At 37.8% G+C, this 20,978-nt stretch overlaps 2 long non-coding RNA genes across 2 annotated transcripts; one reads left to right on the forward strand and one right to left on the reverse strand.

Moving 5' to 3' along the window:
* Window positions 1-480: 480 nt before the first annotated feature.
* LOC311438257 lies at window positions 481-12,468 on the reverse strand. The gene is made up of 3 exons (XR_014694032.1): window positions 12,191-12,468; window positions 11,157-11,269; window positions 481-1,111 (listed from the first exon to the last, which is right to left on the reverse strand). It is a non-coding gene; the product is annotated as an uncharacterized lncRNA (long non-coding RNA).
* A 5,104-nt stretch (window positions 12,469-17,572) lies between these two features.
* LOC311438169 lies at window positions 17,573-20,491 on the forward strand. Its single transcript, XR_014693958.1, has 3 exons — window positions 17,573-17,979; window positions 18,071-18,151; window positions 20,016-20,491. It is a non-coding gene; the product is annotated as an uncharacterized lncRNA (long non-coding RNA).
* Window positions 20,492-20,978: the final 487 nt, after the last annotated feature.

Genomic DNA, 20,978 nt, shown 5'->3' on the forward strand with positions numbered 1-20,978 from the left:
CTGTGGGGTTGGGTCACCAAACAGTTGCTTTAAATACAGTAGAAAATGACACGGTGATTTGTGACCAGGAATTAAAATGGGCTTGAAGATGGCCATTACTGGAACACAGGAGATGTGTTCATTTGGGTCAGACCTATGACTAGTCTCCTCTACTCACATTCCGTCTCCTCCAGAAAACCAACTTTTAAGAGAACTTCTATGGACTGGAGAGGTAATACAACTAATACATTGAAAGAGGAGCCTGATGCTCCACTTTCAAAGTTTTCACTAAAGAGTGAAATCCTGCCTGTGCTTCTTTTCATATGATAGAACTATCCCTTGAAACACAGGATGAAGAAATGATTTTTCTGCAGATCTGAATTTTCTGACTAAGGGTTAAACTTTTTGGAATGCAGCACCCAAGACGTTGTGTTGCCCTTTATTTATAATGAAACGTGAGGTTAAGCTAGGTCTTAGATCTTAGATGTCTGCACTGGCATCAATGCTTTTTCCAAAGTAGTAGTCAATTTTGGATAGAAGAGATTTTAACTGAGCTCTGAAGAGAAAACATCAAGTCAAAAGCCATTTATCTATTAGCACATGGCTGGATGCATGATCAAACAGCAGACCGAGGATCTCTCAGTGTCTACAGAAAAGTTTTCTTTGTTTCCTAGAAATTGAGGATATTTTCAATGATTTTTTTAGAAAATAATACCTGTTAAGTAACCAGATTACTCTGAATACTTGATTATGTCCATAAGCTACCTTGGAAAAACAAAACAGCATAAAACAACAGAATTTTCAACCAAATCAAAGCCAAAATCTGAGTTCACACCAAACCTCAGTCCATGTCAGTTTAAAATTTTGCAAAGTAGTTTTGCCCTGTTCATTTGTTTTGACAGAAACTGAGAGGAGAGAGACTGCAGTTTATTCTGTCTGTTCTGCCTTTTTATGTACACTGAAGAGAAAAGAAAACAAGAAATTCTGAGTTAAGAGCCTGTGAAGAGTTCATTACTGCATTGTGAAACAGATCCTGAACTCCACCATGCTGCCTTTGTTTCACCTCAGTGACTTGAGAGATAAGATTGCATCTTGCCAGTGCAGCAGCAGTAGTTCTTCAGCACTTCTTCACCTGCCCAATATAAGAGATGGCAAAGCAAAGTCTCAATCAGAAGCAGTCCTGATTCCGTCCTCTCTTGGTATATAGTCAATAATGAGTCAGCAAGTAAAGGTCCGGTAGATGGTGCTCAAGACTGTGCAGCAAAATCCCGGGCTCTGTAAGGTTAATAAACTCATTGCACACTTCAGATGGTTTTCATTGTTTGGCTCTAACTCAGCTCTTATCCAGCAACCTCCCATTTATATGGGGTAAGAGCTCCCAGACTCAAGACTGCTCCAAGCTTTGACAGGGTCAGCATCAATCTGACATTAAAAAACAAAACTGCCTTTCAGATGCTGTATTCCCGCTAAAGATTCAATAAAGAGGAGCTTATTTTTTTTTTTAACTTCTAATAGCTCGAATTTTCTGAGGAGGCTCTAAGGCTTGCACCGACAGTTGTTAGCAGCTGTTTCCTTTGGTCTGCTTTTCTACTTTTCTGGATTTCCCCCTGCCCATTGCAAACTTATTTTTAGAATCAGTAAGACAACCTTTTTTCCTTTCTCACCATGGCAACTGTTGACAGTAGAGCATGTGTCTTTACAGCTTTCATTTCAAAACATGGTAAGGCTGACTAGAAGTGTAGTACATGTCTGTGGATTTCAGAGCACAATGATCTCTGCATTGCATACTTAGAGTTTCAGGCTTGGCCAAGCTATACCTTCTTTTATAGATAAAAGATTATTTTAAACTTGCTACTTGACCTTGGCCAAGTTGTTTAAACTATCTGTGCCTCCCCACCCCCACCCCCCCTTTCCTATTTATAATGTGGAGACACTTCCTTACCTTTCAGGTTGCTGGGAAGGTAGACTTGTTAATATATGTGAAGCTTTCTGGAACTACCACGATAAAAGCACTTTAAATGTCACAATTCATTTATATACCTATCTCACTGACATCAGGTAAAGACATCCATTGAAAGAAAGGACATATGTAAGTCAGCATTTTGACAGACCTGTAACATCACAAACAGCTATTTAGTTCCAAAATATTTCATCTTCAGAATACTCTCCCTTCAATGAACAACAGAGCTTGTGAATTCTGCAGCAATTACTTGTTCTTTTGCAAAGCATTCTTGGGGGTTTTATTTTTAGATATGGGAATAAAATGACTCAATTTTTTCCCCTTGTTGTCTCCTATCTCAGCAAGCAATAAAATGTCAGCACTGTGGTAGGTAATGGGAAGGAAAAACACCTCTATTGACTGAACAGAGTTATAGCTGAATATTTTCATGAACACTCCATTTGTGCCTTAAGCACAACAAACACTGCAGGTAAAAGATATCTGAGATAAAGAATGAACTGAATACAAACAAAATCATTCATCAAATGGGAAATGCCATTATTCAGAAGGGAGAGGTCTACAGACCACAGCTATTTGCTGTACTCTATTTTGCAATACTACATTTGACAGGATCAGGTAAAAGATGAATACCACGTTCGACAAACAGGAAGGTATGCAAAAGTAATCTACCCCATCACTGAATTTAAACTGCGAAGAAACATGCTTGAAAGAATGCTATACCACGGGTTTCCTAATTTGGGTGAGGAATGGAATTAGAATTAAAGAGATGAATTGCGGCTCCTGATTCTGAGTGTTCAGCTTAGAATTCCAGGATGTGTTAAACATTCTCCATGCATTAAATACTAAGTAAAACAACAGTTCCCAAAACTCACTCAGACCAATCATGCCTCTAGTTAGCATGGGCAGGTTGAGAAGGTACCTTAGCATTACAATAGTAAAATGCGCTCATCTAGAAACTAACTCATGTTTGGAAAAAAATACAAAAGCCTAGTGGTAAGGGCAGGAATTCAAGTGTTGGCACCTGCTACTCCTCCTGTCTACATAAGCAGCTGACCACAACCAGCTTCTGCCTAACTGATGGCCAGCCTTTTTGACATATAAAATTATTCTCTGACTCCTTGCTTTCTGTTGAGTCTGTCCTTCCTTGTGACTTTCCCATCTATTCTTTCTGACACTCTTTTTCAGCTGTCTGTGGAGTCAGCAGCAGTAGCAGAGAAAGAAGCAGAGAAAGCAGCTCCCTCAGGCCTGTTCCCAAAGAGTTGCATAAGATGGGACTTGTATATGCCTGATTATCACCATTCAAACTGTTTTAAAAAATCTGCAGATTCTTGTAGAAAATCTTAGCAGGTCACTTGCATCTTTCATCATAACAGCAAGCCCTTCAGTTTGACCATATGGGTCATAGTTCCAGTCTCCCTTTCAAAATTGCCTAGATGGAAAGCGCACACTGTCCTTTGAGACTGAGGGTTGACGAGGTCTGTCAACAGCTTTGAAATTTCCTGTCTAAATGCCTGACCTAACCTTTTCAATTTCTTTCATGTAGCACCTGAGAGCTACACTTTAGAGATCAGAATAGATCTTGCCATACATCATAGCTACCATCAGGTCCTTTGATGAAGAAGAAAAATAATTTATACAGAAAGTACAGAATCCAGGATTTTCCTATTGGACATGTATGATGGCACTAGCTATGTTTTTTCCCTAGAGGCTACATGCCTTCAGACTGCTGCATGGCTCTATTCAACTCAGCCAGGCTCTATGTTCATGATCAAAAGAGTAAGAAAAAAAAAAAAAAGCTAGCTGGAATAGCCAAAAATTTCCTGGCATGTTAATGTGGATCCTCATCACACAGCAGGGGTGGCGTAGGGGGGCTGCACAAGTCTGCACAGCTTCTGCCTTCCTACTGAGTTGTACTCATGGAGTGTGTAATTAATTGTTACTGTTCATTTGTTTGTACAAATCAATGGATTTGCGAGTGAGTGCCACCCAGTGACAGTTTAACAACTGACACCAGACAGCAAAGGCAAAGTTTCCTTCTCAACAGCAAAAGGAACTTTATCTCTTTCAGCTCAGCCTTGGCTCACTTACTGCAGTTGGTCTAAACTGCACCATTCGTCACTATGTGCCTGGGTACTCTAGGAGATGCTTATTCAATAGACTATAATTAAGTCTTATTTTTGTTTGAAAAGAAAACCAAAAATACTTCCTTAGTTTTGGGGGGAAAAGAGGGAAAGAGCTTCTGCGCAGAAAAAGAAATCTATTCTTCATTTTCATCAAGGGCCGCTGAACCTTGCTGCCATTGGCTTCCTGCTGAGGCCCTGCTTTTCCACTCCGGAGAGGAAAGTAAGCATATGCTTAGCATGTGTTTTGATCCCTGCAGTTAAAGTCAATCACACGCTTAAATGCTCTCCTGAATCAATGCACTCTCCCACATACAAATTCTATAACATATTGAAGTCTGTACTGCCATTTCCATGAACAAGCATATTTGGGGCAAAAGCTTTTATTAAAGCTGTGTTAATATTTTACTAGCTGTTAAATGGTGAAATGAAGATACACTTCGCACTTGCCACGGGCAGATCTGGGGACTCTTTGTAGGTGTTTGGGAATATGTGAGTTGATCCAGTTTAAGTAACAAGAATCACAGAAAAGTTTTCAAGTGAGTTAGAAAACAAGGAAATATTAAGAAAAATGTAAACTTGTAAATTGCAAAAAAAATCAATATAGCTAAAGCAGTAGTTGAATACAGTTGAAAGCCTTGCTACTGAATCACTACAATCCATTCTTATTGAAAATGTTATATATCTCCATTTAGAAGCAATAACTCCTATTAGGTTTAATTACTTTTCCCTATAGCTAAGGGATATACAGTTTCTGCACCTGATTCACCAATGTATTAATCCAGTTTCATGCCAAAATAACTGCATTGAAATTAATGATATTATAGCAGCAATGAAGCAACACAGCATTGTCTGATAGTCTGCCAATTCAAGGACTGCAGCAGCAATGATTCCTAATGCTCTTTATCTGTTGAGCCAGGTGGTAGAAGTATGAATTTCAGGCCCTCAAACTTAACCTGAATTTTCTGCAATAGCCACAAAAAGCTACAAAACCTTGAATTCTGAGCGGGGAAGATGGTAATCATCTTATATTGATAAAATGCCTTTCATCCAAAAATACTTAAATGCAGTAAGCAACTTTTCACGCTATATAAAAGGAATAATTTTACCTGTCAGTGAAGTGGGAGGTAATAGTTATCTAAGAGTGTACAAAAAACATTACTTTAGAGCTTTGGAGAGAAAGGTGAAATTCAGCCTTGTGCCTGCAGCTGGCATAAAGCCTATCCACTTCACCCAGTTGATACAGGTTTAAGGAGCTAGAGGAAAAAAAGCAAGAAATTTTCTGAGTACCTGAGCAACCAGTTAATAAGTCCTGACTGAAGCTATATAGTAGGAAAATAATTCCTTTATTGACAAATTCATCTGGTTGTATGTCTGAAAGTAGTTTTGCTCCTTACTACCTCCACGAATGTTCTCCTGGAAAGTTAATATCTTGACATTCCTCTGCACAACACATATGAAATCTGCTCTGACTTATTGCGCATTCACATGTCTGTTGGTATGAAGCCAGTGACTCTCACAGTTCCTGCTTTCTGAAGCCTCTTTTACCTTCCCATTTCTTAAACACTTATTGCATTCACCATTGTCAGTAACCTTGTTTGGTCCTGTACAATTAATCCTGAAGGAGTAACTAAAACCACACAAATCATAATATTTATAGAAGAAAAAATTAAGAGATCACATTCAAAATAGAACGGATGCCCTTTGAACTGAGATCTGAAAACATGCATATGTATTAGAAGTAACAAAAATTCAGGCAAGGCTTCTGGTCATTACTTTAGGTGCACAGTGACTGTCTTACCAACATCTGAGGTTATAACAGGACACTGGATCTGTGACAATAATTTCAGTTATAATGCATTGGCATAAAGACAACTGCTCTCTCTCGCTCTTTTTCCAGCACTAAGCAGCTCTGAGGGTGTTTCATTTAAACTGTAAGAGGTCACAGTCCAAGTAGCATGTAGTAGCTCACTCAAGCCAACATTTGTGATCACTGATCTTCTCTGAGAGTGAACTTCACAGACCAATCACTGAAAATCTATTTTTTTAGGTCAGTGGAGGTAACTGTATTGTGAGAGTAATCTGTCAGGGCAGAGATCTGAGGTAGAAAATTGTACTTCAGGTGCCCAGTGAAACCACTGAAGAAGTTTTTATGTCCTGTTTTGCTGAGTAAGTAGCATTGTTGAATTTGTCTGTGATTTCAAACCCATGTGTAGTGATCGACAGTAGTTAACCCAGGGCTGGGAAGGAATGAACACTCAGCCAGAGGTAATTAAGCATGAATCCAGGGACAAGGGTGTGCATTTCTCATACATGAGATCAATAAAAACTGTTGTGTAGATACAAAGACATTGTTAAATCCTCTTTTCTGATTTGGACCTCAGGCCCTTTATCCCTTACAACCCCTCCCACCCTTACAGTGCTATACTAGCTTAACGAGGCACAGCCTAATTTTTTTTTCTGTATGGACTTGTGGTACTTTCTGTTGCTATTGCCTTTGGCATTTTTTCAAATGATCTTGAAAAAACTTTCTAAAGTAAACCAAAATTCTCTTCCCATCCCTATCATATTAGCTACTTGTCTTATCAGTTTGGTTTAATAACCTCTTTGACTACTGTTTACAGCTGCTTTGAACAGACTGAGTTCACTTGGAGGTCATCACATAAGCAAAGGACTTTGTGTATGCATTCATATGTTTAGGAAAGCGTAAAAGCTTCATGACCTTCAGTTTAGCTTTCACAGACTGAAGCAGTACTCTGCAGCAAAAGCCACAGCTAGTTTAAAGCAAAATCCCATTTCAGTCTTCCTTAACTTTGGCTTGGAATATTCATTTGGCCTTTTAAATTACTTGCTGATGAGGTCTGAAGGTATTTAATTTCTCTGGGCCTCTGCCTCCTCATCTGTAAAGGAGAAGAATGAAGAGCTTTGCCTTTCTGCATCAGGTACTTAGGCATTTGCCTATTGAAACAGTTATCTAACAGTTGGGACTTATTACTGAGATTTGATGGGCTACTGAGTAAGAGGGAGGATTAGTTCTTGATGCTGATGGAAATGAAGGTCAAGATTTCTTTCCAAAGAGTTGAACCAGCAATCTCTATCAAGAGAGAAACTGTAAGGGAAGCTCCTTTGATATATGCACAAAGAACACCTTTCCTAGGATACTCTGTGACTCATGAGTCACTGTTGCAAGCAGCTTTTCCCCCTCCTGCAGACCGATGAGTTATCAGTTTGCAGCATCTCCTGAAATACATTATACTATACAAAATTAATACATGCTGCCTTTTTTATTATGACTTACAATTGATCCTGGCTTATTTATAGCATATGAAAGTAAAATGCTGTGGACTGTGTCCTATCTGTAATTACTTCCAAAGGCTTTTATCAGTGCAAAGACCTAGCTGTTAGAGAAGCTATGGGTACATTTCCTTCAGGGAAAATATAATCTTTCTTTTCTATTCTAAACCTAATTCCTGCATTATATCCTCCCTGTAAATTGAGATAATAGACATGTGCTAAAAGATGGTCAGTGCAGCTTCCGTAATCTTCTGACTTCCAGCAAATGTTCACCTGAAACATTGTACCCGGACTTAAACCAAAAGGACCACATGGAAAAAAAGTAGGAAACCTGCAGCGATGGTAAACAGGAGATAAATCTCAGAAGACACTGAAGCAAGAAAACTAATGAATTTTTCTTTAGAGTCCGCTTTTTGTATAGATTATTGGATCTCAACCTCTTATAAAAATTCTTGTATTTTTGCTATCTTCAAAGTGTTTGTCATGCATTCACTAGAAGTGCTTTCTTATTCACTTTGGTATTGTACCACCTGTAACAAAGCAATTAAGTACCTGCAAAGCTAACCATGTTGTCACATTATTGGATTGACACTATTTTGGATCTCTTTCAGATATCTTATTCATGAACATCTATGGACTCAAAAGGTCCATACTCCAACAGACTCCTACAGACATCATTCCTGATAAGACATCTTCTCCAAGAATGGCATTTAGATTCAACTTGTGTTTAGATTCAGTTTTTGGATGGGACTACTGCTCCAGCCTGGAAGAAAAATATGCTGGACATAACTTGAGGAGAGCAATGTTTTTTTCCTTCCCTTTTCTGAAGGGAGAAAAGTCAACTTTTGAGCTCCTAAGTAAGAGGTTTAGAGTGAGTATTACACTGTCACTGTGTTAATTGTTTTAATTTGTACATTTACTGAAATTTAGACAGCAGTCCTAACAAAGAAAAATAAGCCCTGATCCAGGAATTAGCAGAAAGCAATTGCAGTTCTGATTCTCTTGTCAGTAGTGTGGCACAGTCCTTTTGCTATGAATTCCTCACCAAAACAAGCATTACTATCCTGAAGATGATGGAAATATTGGTACCAAGTGGCTTCCCAGAGCAGACCACAGTTTTGATCCAATATCTACTTAGGATTAAAAAGGGGCTGTGTGAAATTCCTGGCTGACAATTAACAGAAGTGTGATCCATCCTGCATTTAACAGCCTGGCCAAATGAATAAATTCCATATAGTCTAGTAAACTTTATTGACATGGCTGAAAAAAATGTGGTATTAGGTTATGCTTTTAGTGCTATCTAGAAAATAAGGAAATTTTCAGAATGCCCTTTAATGAGTTACTGTACAGAAAATACTCCAGTGAAGGTAGTGTTGTTTTCAAAGTGGTAGCACAAAACCAAAGCAAGCCAACATAAACTTGTTTCTCCTATGGACACTGACTGGAGGCTGTAGTAACTAAGCTAGCTTTTTTCCTTATCTCCATCAACTTACTGATGCTCTATATAACCCCAAATACTTTTCTTACAAATCCTCAAAGTAGTGATACTGCTTTCAGTTGTCCTAAAAGGCTTTGCTTTGTGAATCAAAGTTTCTTTTTTTTTTTTTTTTTTTTTTTAAAGATGAATCAAAGAAAACAGCATAATGAAAACAAGTTTTCCTCTCTCCCTTCCTACAGTTCTGTTGCTTTTGGATACTCCACTCACCTTTGCTATCTTCTAAAATGTCTAGATAATGGTATTAATGACACATCAGCCAGGAATATGATATTAAGAGGAGGCCCAAAGGTATATCCTTTTCTGCCGTCAACACAAACACTTCTGGAAGTGCCAAGCCTGTTATACAAGTAGACTTCTTGTATATTTTACTTTACAGAGAAATAACAGGAATAGATACATTTATGGTGCATAGTTGACTTGCTTTTCTCAAAAAGGTGGTCCCACTAAAATCACACTTTTTACTAGAGTAAGACTACCCAACTCACTTGACAGCTTCAAATGAAAATGTTTAGCTAATACTTCAAATGTAAAGCTTGCATCTTCATTTTGTTACCTTGTTGCTAAGTAGCTTATAAAGTACTTTGTGATATTACCAAAAAAAGATTTTTTTTTCCAAAATACCCTCCAAACAATATATGTGTTAATAGTATGCTTTGTTTCCTGCTCAGTCCTTCTCTGTTGTTTGCTAACACTTAAATAATGGGTTCTTCTTTATTATGACTTAAACCACAAAGTAAAAGAACCTACTTAATGGCATAAAATAGATCTGCATGCGACATTACTGTTCTTTCCCTACTATATCAGGATCTTTGACAACGCAAACAAATCTGTTTCACTTCTACCTTTGGAAACTGGCAAGTTGTTTCTTCAACAGTTGAAGAATCCCCAGAGTGAATTATGTTTACAGTCATTGCTCCATTCTTACAGAAAGAAAAAAGCTTAAATCCTTGGACAAGAACAAAATTGGAGGGAAGAAAAACATGGTTTTTATTGAGCAGAAAAAAATGCACCAGAGAAACAGTCTTCATTAAAAAAAAAAAAAAAAAAAAGAGGGGAACAGAAGAAATTAGGTTTCAATTAATTTTGTGTTCAGCAAGGTTTATATATCTTTCACCACCAGAAGTATCAATTTTCTCTGCTGCATCCCTCAGTGTGGTTTGTGGTGATTTTGATGAATATGAGTAATTGTCTCAATGGTTTTATCTGACATGAGTACTGCTTCCTTATTTCCTTACATAACACCTTTGGGATATCATTATCCTGTTCCTCCTCAAACGGACAGTAAATCAGAGCTATTAGGCATAAACCCTTTGAGAAGTAAAGAACTGTGTATTCAGATGAAGGAAAGCAGGCTAAGTTTATAACAGTAAGAAGCCAAATTTTTCAAACTGTACACATATGTACACATGCATTGAAAACATAAGATGTCTTTAGTTCTGTTTGAGTAAGAAGTAATTAACTCGCCTTACCTCTTTTCAAGAAAGATCTGAATTTAGAAAGACAGCTTCGCACTGTATTGGACTATAGTCAATTGGGCAGTATTATCAGTATTACCAGCTTTCCATTGTATATTTGAGCTGCTTACTGGCATAATTATGGAGTTGGCAAATCAATGTATCTTATGCAGTTGAACCTGTGCATCCAGATCAAGTCTATTGATTCCAACAGTTATTCACAGTTTTCCATGGGATGAAATCAAAATATGACCCTTTAGGACTTCATTAGTGCTCAGCTACAACAAAGTACAACCAGATCCCAGTGAAAGCTGGAGTAAAACATGCCTTCCCTCCCTCCCCCTCAGAATGTAGAGTTAAACAGATATGCATGTTTTAAAATTAATTTCATTACATATGTAGAAATTTTTAAAATGTATCTTGAAGTCTAGATAAAGCATTTTATGCAATTGTATTCTTATCCAAAACAAAGAACAATGTATCAGATAGGTTTGCTAACTAACTAAAAAGTACTAAAGTAACACAAGAAAAGATTTGCAATAGAAATCCACACATGACCTTGACAAATTTAAAAGCTGGTTTTGGGAGATACTGAGAAAGAGGGATGCAGCTGCTGATAACAGGTCATAAAACAAACGGGGAAATTATGACTCAGAGATGACTTCAAGAGATACAAGGGACAAAGAAGAACTTGTATTCTTAATATGTTATCAATGTTACTACTTCCTTCATAAAGACATTCATCAAAAAAATGGTAGGATATAATACTAATGCAGAAATATAATAACTGATTAGGATGGGGTAGATGCAGAAAAGGAGGGACTTTTGCCTTGTAGGTCAAGGATGCTTACCTCAGACACAATAAAAGTCTTTAGGAGATGAAAAAGGTCTCATTATAGTAGAATTCTATAGGTCAAATCAAAATCATGTAGATAAGGCCTTTTGTGAGTAAATAACAGGTTACCTATAGCACAAGACAAAACAGTAATACAGAATTTAACATACACAGATATGTTGGAAGAAAAAAAAGGGGGTACAGAGGATGAAAGTACAGTACTTACTGTAACAAAGTTAAAAACAGACTTCTCCCCAAGACTACTTGGAATACTTCAGTTAGCTGTGCTAAGCAATAAAAATGTCCCTTTCCCCCATATATACAATTGAACAAGTTCTTAAACTGCTCTAAGAATTCTTCATAGATAAAGAATGTGGGAAGAAGCCTGAGCAAAAATGATAGTGATAGCATTTGATAGCCACAAGGGAAGGATTGAGAGCAAAAACAATGGACTTTAAGAAACTCAGTGTGGGTCTGAATCACTTCAGTGAGTGAGAGCTGAATGATAGGTAGTACAGAGCTAATAGGATGTTATGCTTCACATCTTTATTTTTTCCCTTCAGAAGTTCAAGTCAGCTCATCCTGGTGAATTTTACGCTCAATGACTTGGAATAGGCTGAGGCAACTGCAGATTTTTAAGTTACCTTTAATAATTCATGCAAGACAAGTAAGGCACCAGAAAGACCAGAAAAGGCAGATCTTTAAACAGGAGAAAGGAGAGCTGTGGAATAATGCTACAAGCTTACTACCAGATTCCCAGGATATTTAAATGAAATATCAAAATGATACTTGTAAATATTGGAATTTTAGTAGGGAAATGAAAATATAGCAAGCATTTGTTAAAAACATATCAAGTTACATCTACCTACATGCCTTATTTAACAAGGTAATAGGCTTTTGAGGATAAAAGTACCAGAAGAGACCATAGTGAAATTAGAGCAATAGTTCTGGTCCTCTATGGCTCCTGGTTAGAGATGAGGAAGATGTGCTAGAATAAGCTGCCATAGAAGTGCAGAACTGATTAGGAAAAGATACCTAAAGAGTTATTACCAGAATCAGACGGTCCCTGAGGGACAGGGAGTCAAGTCTGATACAACAGCCAACAGGGCAGGGACCTCACCAGCCAAGATCCAACCCTGCAGCACCCAAGCAGAACAGCCAGGTTCAATCAAGTCCAGATCAGCAGGCACATTTGTGGTGACAAAGCAGATCCACAGCCAAATCAGGTCACCAACCCACAGACCACATCCAACAAGGATAGCCAGGATTAAACATAGTCCAAATTCACGCTATTGGTCATGGACAGCAAAACCCTCAATTGGGCATAGCTACAGCTGGTTCCTACTATCACTTATCTACTACATCTCAAGGAAGATACAAAAGCCCCATGGCTGAGCTTAAATAGAGCCCCGTGGCCTATAGGCAGGAGGGGGACATTGGTGAGGCCCCAGGTGAGGCTGATTTCTCTTGTTAGTGTTATTAGGTTGAGTTGTGCCCTCAAAGCCCTGACAATTGTTAATGTTCTCTGTCAAAATGATAGGAACTACTGTGTGGACGTAGTCTGTCCTGTCCAGTATGCTGTACCTGAATGACTGGAAAAAAATTCCTTAATTAAAGATGTACGTAATACTTCATGATGGTGAAAGGATGAGAACTGAAACATTTTCTAACATACTAGAGGAATGGTTTGAAATAACAGAATGCAATTTAACAAAGCCAAGTGCAAATTTCTACACTGCTATGTCTAATCTAAGATAGCAATCCTGAGCTCTTGCTAAAATCAACAGAGTCAACAGAGAGAGGAAATCATCATTATAGGAAAATGCATAGAACAACATTGTACACTGCCCCTCAGCTTAACAAATGCTAACTCCTTGGTATTATTAGCTAATGTAACAGCTACTTAATAGAGCAAGGTGTCCACAGAAACCCTAACCTCAGTTACCTCTTTTAGACTTTTAGAGTTATCTTGTGTCAGATAATTTGCAACCAGTTAGTAAATAGAGAAATCTTAATTTGAAAAAGTCTAATGGCTGGTGATTGCAACTAACAGAAAAATAGCAAGTGCTTAATTTTAGGCTGTTGTAATTTTTTCCTTTTTTTTTTTTTTCTTTTTTTTTTGTTTCTTTTTTTTTTTTTTTTTTTTCCTCTGAAATATTCTTTTGGAAAAAAACACTGTGAGGCCAACACTACTCCATGTTTCCCTCTACCTCTGTATCAGTGCTCTACTTAGAAGGCATACGGACAGTTAAATTCCGGTTTATTGGTCTTGTACTTGCCACTGTGCTGTATTTTTGATAGTGCCACAATTTTGCATAGTGCTGGCATGTCCCAGACACAGGAATAAATAGACGGTATTTTTCTGTGCCAATGTTCTGGCTATGTGAAATGACAGAAGTGTGTAGTAGGCATTCTTTATATGTAGGAGAGCCTTGTATGTGCTGCAGTGCAGAATACTAGCAGCTATAGACATAAATGGGTAGGGTTAGTTGCATGGGAAATGTGCATTTTTATTTTTGTCTCAGCTGCTTCTTTAAAAGATGTCAAGGCATCATGATACAAGGACAACACAGTCTCTGAGCTAGAAGAACTATTTTTGAAAAGCTGCTGGTAGAGGAGGGGCTTCCGTCTCCTACATTGAACAGCTTGTACCATTATGTATGCTATCAGATTAATTTGTATTACCCAAATTGCTATAGCTATTTTTAGTGCCCAGGAAGTTTCTCTGTCCTTCTTCATAAACAAACCAACCCTGCCTAATACTAAAATACTTCTGCAGTCACTAACCAGCACATTCTGGATTCTCTTCCAGGGGAAAATCTGAAAACTCCTACCCTTCTCTTTCAGACACCCCTATACACAGAATATTAATCACAACTGTGTCATTCCATTTGTAATATTTTGCTCTGAGGACATATAAAACTACATTCAAACAAAGCTCAGAAGATGAGCTCTAGGGATTCTTATGGTAAAAACAAGCCTTCAGCAGAATTAAAACAGTGATGCATCTTGCATTGCAACAAATGAAAACATTCCAGGACTGCTGCTGAGAAAATGCATGAAACAGAATAAAATAGACCGTGAGTGACATAAAATTCTATTTAAAAATTGTCACACCATTTAAAACTGAATTTTTATTTTTGTTGTTGTAATGTACAGTAAACAGTGTTTTTTCTAGACCTATGCCTTCGGTTTCAGTGAGCACAGTTGGGGAACACTGTAAGGGTAAATGTCACACCATCTGGAACCTGCAAGGGACTTTGGCTCCACACTCAGATTGTTGTATAGTGTGTTTAAAATAAGTAAATAAATAAATCTTAACAATGAATTGCCCATGATCTTTTTTCCCATTATATTGCTTTCATTTTATCCATTCCCCAAAGTCAGTCTAATTCAGGCACTAAAACATGTAAGGTAAGTGAAAACTAAGATAAATATATGTATTATATTGATAATATATATTAAAAGCACCATTTGATGTTTTAATAATCTATGTAAAGTCTATTTCTAATATAGGGGAGAACTACTGATATTGTGCAGGTATAAATGCATCAGCTCTCACGGATTTAATGCTAATTTATAGCAATGATTAACCTAAACAATATATGTAAACACTGCCAGGCTTCTAATGCAAATCAAAGAACAATCAGATGACATGCATTTCATTAATAATAATAATAATAATAATACATTATCACTGCACACTACTCTGAGGTGTAGAAATAGATTAAAATCTTGAGGAAGGATGCTAATGAAGAATTCTTCTAGCAATGGAAGACTGCTGTTTAATGCTCAAGACCTTAGGGTTCTTAAGTTTGTAATTTACCCAAAAAGAACAGACTCCTCATACTAAGAGGCTTATTCTTTGTTTATATCCTTCTGGACAAAATAACTCTACTGAAATGTTGCATTATGAATGCCGCATGATGTCACTATGGTCTGTAAAAATAAAATTAAAAAAAAAAGAGAGAGAGAGATCATTAGCTCATTTTCTTATTTTCCAAGATGATTTGGTGCTATACATATACATATACATTTAGCTTCATGCTAAATAAAGAAGTATATTCAGTGCATCTCAAATAAACCACTGTAAAACTAACACAAACAAAATTTGCACATTTCCAGCTCTCCTTAAAAATTTTCATAATTACTAATATTATAGGAAGAATTCTCACCAGGTCCTAAATAGCTAAGACATCTCTGCTTTGCATATGAGGAAACTAATATGAAGAACTCAAGATTCGTCATTCCGAAGTTTATTCCTACTTCATGATTTCTTCATTTCAGAGCTCAGCTCAAGGCACTCAGATCACTGCAAAGCTGCGGGCCACTCAGAGCTCCCGTTGGAGTTAATGGGAGATGGACCTACTCAGTAAACCAGTGATTTGTGTCTCAAATTCTGTACCCTAAGTTAAAAGCTGACTCAGTAAGAAGACCAATTTTCTATTTAAAATTGTTCAGTAAAAAGTCTTTCCACTTTCTGAATTTGTCTTTTATGTGAAATAGACTATTCTGCCTGTTGCATGCAGGTATAAACTTTCTTGGAGATACTTTATAAACCAGCTCCCAGAAGAACTTGCACAAGGCAAAATTCTAATTTCAGATATGTTAAAATTCCATAGCTAATTTTATTTCTACCTTTTGGGAAAAAAAAAAAAAAAAAAAAAAAGAAGAAAGAAAGTAAAAGAAAAATAGCTAAATGTCATGGGAAGTTACACATTATCTGTACACATCTTTATTAAACTTCTAATATATACTTTGAATGTCCCATTCTATTATTTCCTCCAGTGTCTTTCCACTTATTATTAGAATGAAGACAGAGATACTGAAAGGCCAAAAAGGTACAATTGCATCCCTTTCCTATTGCCAACAGCCTTAGAGTTGATACAGCTTTTCTCTAGATTTCTCTTCCACCGATGTCATTCTTTTAGAAGTTCAACGTAAAGGAAAATGTGGTGCCCAGCTATTTGATGGAGGAGGACAGAGGGCAGGCTTCATGTGTTGCTGCATGTTGCATGAAAAAGCAGGAGTAATATTTACCAAGTCCTAGATAAAAGTGAATTTAAACAAAGCTCTGATAGTTAACCAATTTGAGAGCAAATGAGTCGTTGCACATTGAGGCTGTTGTTGATGATGGTGCATTGTGTTTGTGATAGCGTCTCCCTCAGCGCTTTTGATTGCTATTAATGCAGTCATGGAAATATTTTCAAGAATTGCTTCACATGGCCCTAGCAGGGAAAAGAGAAAGGGGGAAAAAGTCTGCAAAATAGCAGAACAGATCCTGCTGCAGTAGAGTCAACTCCGAAATTTGGCTACTGTAGTTTGGCTACAGAGCAGGATGTGTTCAACTGTTTTTTATTCTTATGCAGATTATTCATCTTATTTGTCAGATAGTAAAATAGAGATAAAGTGCTGAGACTGAAGCAGAGGCTGTAATGCTCTTGGTAGGCTCTGCTTACCAAGCATCATCATCTCTGAAGATGTTTTCTTCTTTCCTTTTTGATTTGAATGAGAGCTAAGAGATGTTTTCATGTTTCAAACCAAACAGGAAGATCCATATAACTGTACAGAAAATGTGCTTCACCTCTTGTCCAACTCTAGAATACGTGCTTCTATGCAGCTAGTCTATCAGTGACTCCAGGAGGTGGTCTTCTATTTAGCACTAATGAGGTCTGGAGGAGGAAACTTCTGAAAGCATTTCCTACTCTGCCATCAACTCCCTATTGTCTGCAGGTAGATCACTCAGGGCATGGCTGCAACATGTAGCCAAGTATAGCACGGAGATTCCAAGATCTTACATTCATATCGCACTTCTTAGTCAGAAGCCAAAAATCATGAAATCTGAAAGGAATCTGGCCACATCTGACATTGCTATGACAAGCCTTGTAAATTCAGTCTTTCATCGTTACAGCTTATTTGTTCAGAGGCTTTGCTGGAACTACTGTTTCTGGTTCTCAAGCAGCCATGAACATTGCTACCTCAAGGAGGTACGTTTCACACTTCTTTGCACAGTACAGACATGCCAGCAGTCTGCCTGAGCCTTGAAATCCTACCTGTAAAGCGAGGACAATGGTTTGACCTATAAACTGTAAAGATGCAGTAAGTAATATATTTTGACAGTATTGTAAAGTTTCCCTAGAGCTCAATATACTGATGAGGGCCAGATGAATAATGCTGATGTTTGAGATGCAAAACTGCATAGAGTCATAAATTTTATTCCTTAGAGTCAGTGGGTACTTTTGAAAGCATCACGGATTTTGCCAAATTCTAAGATGAATTAAGGGCAGCACTGGTGTCAGGGCTGGGAGGACACTCACAAGCATTAATGTCCCAGATCAGCCTCACCTGGAAGCCCTATCTGCCCCCCTCCCACCCTCTCACTGCCCATAGGCCCATGGGCTCTATTTCAGCTCAGGCATGGGGCTTTACTTCTTTTTTGAGCTATGCTATGCAGGTGTATGCCTTCAGCCCTGTCTGGGTCACTCAGCCTTACACCACAGCTCTATCTCCTGTAGCTTTTGAAAGGGCTGGGCATGCCTGGGATTGTTGCAAGTCTTGTCTCTAACTCAGCCCCTGTAGGTCAATGCCCCTTGGTATCCCCACAACTTATGGGGGTGTCTCCTTGGACCCTGCTTGAACCTTCCCAGCTTTTGATGAGCTGCTAGCCCTTGCTGCTCCTTAACAAGTAATGCTAGGTTCAAGAGATCCACCCTGTCTGATGCCATACACAATTATTCAGCTGGCTGCATCCACCCACTTTCAAAGAGAATTGGTTGGGCTGCTTTCTCTGGATCACTGAACGGTTGAGAAATGAGTTAACACCAAAGACCCTGAGAGAGGTAAGATGTCAAAGGCTTGTAATGCTCAGGTCTTGATGGGACTGAATTAGAAATAACAATTATTTATACTCTTAATTTTATGATGAGCCAGGATTGTCCCTTTGGAGGAGGAATTTGTGAGTTTGACCACGTGATGGGGAAGACAGAAACAGCCTTCCGACTTTGGACACAAGTAGGTATTTCACCAAATGTAGTAGATGTTGAATTATGAGGATTCTGGAGGACAGAAAGTTAACGTTAGCCTGTTTGGAGCACATGAAGACAAAGCACATGTAACTTCCATTTTAGCAGCATGCTTGCAATGGTACTGCTGAATGCTGAACTGGACTGACTCTTTGCTGTGCTGTAAATATGTAGCACATACAATGGATTTTACACCTTCAAGGTGCTTTTGGGACATAAATTAACCAGTGGCATTTTGATAATAAGAAAGAAAAAGAGACAGAGATTAGAAAGATCAGAATTATATCAGCAGCAGTGAATAAATGTTCTACCTGTTTTTCTGATTCAGTCTCAAAGACAGCAAAGAACCAGGTAAAATATAGCACTGATAAGAAAAGTGTGTCAGTCTGTAGGTTAGTTTGGGATGATAGCATCTGGAGGAAGGAAAGTGAGAAGGAAATCTAACATAATTTCTACCATGCTTTGATAGTGTATTTTCTGAAAAAGAAGCAAGAGATTTTTTTAAATTGGTAAAAGTACTGGGAATTTAATTCTTGGAGACTGAAGATCTCCAATTATCCACAGAAAAATGTGATGTAGTTGCACTACAAATTACTAACAATTAATTCTACTTTGTGTATCACTTTTCAGATAAAGGCACATTGCTTATTTTCTGTTCATGAAACTACCAGTGATAGTGGTTTGATATTATATCAAGACTGTCTAAATATTTTGTGTAGTTCATCAGACTTCTTTAAAATGGTGCCTGACTTTTGACTTAATCTAGTCTGAATTCCAAATCAATAACCAGGTGGTAAATTTTTCTATGTATTTGTGATTTTGTGGTGTTACTGGTGGGAGAAGATAAGAGTTAGTGGGGAGTATTTGTTTGCTTGTTTACCCACACCATGGATATGACTTTTCCTAGTGATTATTCCTTCTGTTATGGGAGAACTACCTGCATTTGTGTACACAAACTTTTCAATAAGTTAAAATTTATGTCAAAAGCAGAGATTTGCACCTGCCTCTTTTGTACAAAGAAACAGTTTCTTGACAGGTTCTACAAACTATTGGTCTGATGGATGAAGTTAAACCATAATAATTGCTCCATTGATTTTAAATAGAGCACACCCTGATGATTTAATGGAGACCCATTGCCATAAACTCCTATGACTCCTACTGTTGCTTCTTTCTATGCCTGAGCTCTTATTTGCTTTGTCACTAAAACTAGACAGAATATTGTACAAAGCTGCCACAAAGCTCACTTTTCCTATCAGACATCTCAGTTTCTCCATCTGGTATTTTATGTCAATTAACAAATTAGAGCATGAGTGACAGATGTAGAAATAATAATTAGACTTTACTTCCTCCCCTCTCTGGAAAGGCTCAGTTTGTAATGAAAGTGCATAAACTTTACAAGTGCATTGAACATGTTAGGTAATCCTTATGGTTTCTCTACAAGGTATCAATTCCTCCTTGTTTGCTCATTTTGCAAATCAAGAGATTGATGGGAATTAGGTGTGTCTGTCTTAAAGTCTCATACAAGATGAGGTTGTGATATCTATTCTGTAGTGGCATGCTTATACACTGAGGGCTTTTTGCTGCCCATGCTAAACTCAAAAGCCAAACTTCCAGGACAGGGTTAGTGGCATTAAAATATAATGTTGACCCCAAAACATATAATCCTTACTATTTCAAGAGTTTTACTGTGTTTCTCTGTGTAGTTTCTCCTTTGCTAGTCCTCTGCTTTGGTTAACTCTGTTTCTAAAGCTGTATCTTCTGGATTGCTTTGGAAGAGAAATGCTGAGTTTAGCATGTTTTATAGGATGTATTTTCTGTTGCGGTAGTCACTTCGTCTTAACTATTCTTCAAAGGCAGCAATCTCATCTACCAAACGAGGGAGTTCTCTGAAAATCTGTAGAGGTATATGCATCTTCTCTGAAGAAATATAAAAATTGGACGGCACTGGCAAGATAACCAGGAGGATTAAATGTGTACCAGCTTACTGTTTCACAGAAGAACTTCAGACTTGGTCTGTAGCCTTCCCTCAAACCATCTACTCCAGGATACCTAGTCCAGACAAAAAAAAGTTTTCGTATTTCCTTTCACAAGCTATGTGCAGGGAACTGAAAGATAGCTATAGAGGTGACTAGCACAAAGAAAGACATGCTTTCAGCCTTCTCTGAGATGCCCCCAGTCCTTGTCACTGTCTGGTTTCCCTGTCAGACAGATTTAGTGCACTGAACTTATAACTCCTGGTAAAGAGACTAGACATAAACCTTCCAGTTTGTTGCATGATGGAATTACTCTGCTGTAAACGAGCAATGAATAAATGTACTAAAGGAAAGCATCACTTTTTGTGGGTTCACATAGTATACAATAAAAATATATAGTCCCCCAGTTATAAAATCTATCAAAGTTTTTCAACAGTCCCATATTTTTTACATGCCTTCACAACTGCGAGCAGCTGCCTCTACATATGTTCCTTGATTTTATGCCCACATTACAATGGCATCGAAGCACTTCTAGCTGTGCAGGCACATTTTTTATCCACCCCCAGCCTTCTGTTGCTGGGACAGTAAATGCATTTGATGGAAGAGGAATGGGGGCATGAGGGTAATATAGAGTATGTGGCACAAAGCCTCTAATAGAGGTTGACAGAATTAAATCATGGATATTTCCCACCCAAACTGTGGTGCAGTGTCCTGTGTTAAGCATTCAGTCAAATATATTTACTCCGGTAGGCCTGTTTTATAAGAAGCCTTGTTTACCTTTCATGATCGGGGTAGAATTTTATGTAGTGGCTATAGTATAAAAATCTCAAAATACTTAAATGG

Source organism: Aythya ferina (assembly GCF_964211825.1).
Source record: "Aythya ferina genome assembly, chromosome: 5".
Classification (NCBI taxonomy): domain Eukaryota; kingdom Metazoa; phylum Chordata; class Aves; order Anseriformes; family Anatidae; genus Aythya; species Aythya ferina.